The 2769-nt window shown below is 56.3% G+C and overlaps 1 pseudogene; it reads right to left on the reverse strand.

Annotated features, from left to right (window-relative positions):
- Nucleotides 1–904: 904 nt before the first annotated feature.
- On the reverse strand, nt 905–2140 carry LOC101277920 (actin, cytoplasmic 1-like; annotated as a pseudogene).
- Between the last annotated feature and the right edge of the window lie 629 nt (nt 2141–2769).

A 2769-nucleotide genomic window follows, 5' to 3' on the forward strand; every position in this document is an offset into this window, starting at 1 on the left:
GGGGGCCTTGGGGGATTCTGAGCCCAGAGGTGAGTGGAAAAGCCATGGAGGGGCTGTGGGAAAGGGGTAGGCCTGACCTGGCTGAACTTCCTCTGCAGGGATGACCCCAGCCTGCCCGGGCTGGGGAGGAGGTGTTCGGAAGGGGTTTCTTACAAACTGTGGGGAGCAGGAAGCCAGCCCGGGCTGCTTGTGCTTGGCCGGGAGTGAGGTGAGGGCTGTTGCTGCTGCTTCAGCCCAGCGCAAGGGCCACCTGGCTTCCTGTCCCTTCAGCCCCCATAGCTGGGCTCATCTGTCTCTAGACCTGAAGCTCAAGGAAGGAGAAGAAAATTCACAAATTGGGAATCTGTGTGCCTGGCTGCATGCTGGGGGCTTACGTGCATCCTCTAGATGGTGGTTAAAATAGGGCTTTACAACCAGCAGATTTGGGTCCAGTTTCGATCTGATTCTTCCCAGCTGGGTGGCTTTGGGCTGGTTACTACCCTCTCTGAACTTCTTTCCTTCTCTGTAAAGTGAGAATAGAAATGCCTAATGGGGGCTTCCCTGGTGGCGCAGTGGTTGAGAGTCCGCTTGCCGATGCACGGGACACGGGGTTCATGCCCAGGTCCGGGAAGATCCCACATAGCACGGAGCGGCTGGGCCCGTGAGCCATGGCCGCTGAGCCTGCGTGTCCGGAGCCTGTGCTCCGCAACGGGAGAGGCCACAACAGTGAGAGACCCGCGTTCCGCAAAAAGCCCTCGGCTACCTTGTAGAACTTTGGGGATGCTCCATCCAACCAACTGCTGCCACCTTCACCGTTCCAGTTTTTAAATCCTGAGTCAAGCGCACACACACACACACACACACACACACACACACACAAATCAAAAAAGACCAAAAAAACCACACCAGATAAAGCCATGCCAGTCTCATCTCGTTTTCTGCACGAGTTAGGTTTTGTCAAGAAAAGGGTGTAACGCAACTAACAGTCCACCTGGAAGCATTTGCGGTGGACGATGGAGGGGCCAGACTCAGTGTACTCCTGCTTGCTGATCCACATCTGCTGGAAGGTGGACAGCGAGGCCAGGATGGGGCCGCCGATCCACACGGAGTACTCGCACTCAGGGGCAATAGTGATCTTGATCTTCATTGTGCTGGGAGCCAGGGCGGTGACTTCCTTCTGCATCCTGTCGGCGATGCCTGGGTATGTGGTGGTCCCGCCAGACAGCACCGTGTTGGCATAGAGGTCCTTGCAGATGTCGACGTCACACTTCATGATGGAATTGAAGGTAGTTTCGTGGATGTCACAGGATTCCATGCCCAGGAAGGAAGGCTGGAAGAGACCCTCAGGGCAGTGGAACCGCCCATTGCCAATGGTGATGACCTGCCCATCGGGCAGCTCGCAGCTGTTCTCCAGGGAGGAGCTGGAAGCCGCGGTGGCCATCTCCTGCTTGAAGTCCAGGGCGATGTAGCACAACTTCTCCTTGATGTCATGAACGATTTCCCGCTCGGCCGTGTTGGTGAAGCTGTAGCCATGCTCCGTGAGGATCTTCATGAGGTAGTGCATCAGGTCCCCGCCAATCAGGTCCAGTCGCAGGATGGCGTGGGGGAGGGCGTACCCCTAGTAGATGGGCACCGTGTGGGTGACCCTGTCACTGGAGTCCATCACGATGCCAGTGGTGCGGCCAGAGGTGTACAGGGATAGCACAGCCTGGATGGCCACGTACATGGCCGGGGTGTTGAAGGTCTTGAACATGATCTGGGCCATCTTCTCACGGTAGGTCCTGGGGTTCAGGGGGGCCTCAGTCAGCAGCACGGGGTGCTCCTTGGGGGCCACACACAGCTCGTTGTAGAAGGTGTGGTGCCGTATCTTCTCCGTGTCCTCCCAGTTGGTGATGATGCCCTGCTCGGTGGTGTACTTGAGGGTCAGGATGCCTCTCTTGCTCTGGGCCTCATCACCCACATAGGAGTCCTTCTGGCTCATGCCCACCATCACGCCCTGGTGCCGGGGTTCCCCCACGATGGAGGGGAAGACAGTCCGGGGAGCATCGTCGCACGTGAAGCTGGCCTCGCACATGCCAGAGCCGTTGTCGATCAGGAGTGCAGCAATATCGTCATCCATGGTGAACTGTGGGGAGAACAGGACCATGAGCCGGGGGTCTGTGGGCCGCCCTCGCCCTACCCACTTCCCTGGTGTCTGTTTTAGATAGGCTGGTTTAGGAAGGCCTCTCTGACATGGTAACATTTTTTTAATATGTAATTTTATTTATTTATTTATTTTTGGCTGCGTTGGGTCTCCGTTGCGGCGCAGGGGCTTTCTCTAGTTGCGGTGAGCGGGAGCTACTCTTCCTTGCAGTGTGTGGGCTTCTCGTTGTGGTGGCTTCTCTTGTTGCGGACCATGGGCTCTAGGTGTGCGGGCTTCAGTAGTTGTAGTACGCGGGCTCGTAGTTGTGGCTCGTGGGCTCTAGGGCGCAGGCTCAGTAGGTGTGGCTCACGGGATTAATTGCTCCATGGCATGTGGGATCCTCCTGGACCAGGGCTCGAACCCATGTCCCCTGCATTGGCAGGCAGATTCTTAACCACTGTGCCACCAGGGAAGCCCTGTGGTAACATTTTGAGCTGAGACCGGAAGGAAGTGAGCTATGCATATAGATATTCAGGAAGAGACTTTCCAGGTATAGAGAATAGCAAGGGCAAAGGCCCTGAGGTGGGAGGATGGTTGGAGAGTCTGGGAAAAAGCAAGAAAGCCAGAGCAGAATAAATGAGGAGGAAAGTGATTTTAAAGTCCATTAT

The sequence above is a fragment of the Orcinus orca genome, chromosome 14 (assembly GCF_937001465.1).
Source record: "Orcinus orca chromosome 14, mOrcOrc1.1, whole genome shotgun sequence".
In the NCBI taxonomy this organism is placed as follows: domain Eukaryota; kingdom Metazoa; phylum Chordata; class Mammalia; order Artiodactyla; family Delphinidae; genus Orcinus; species Orcinus orca.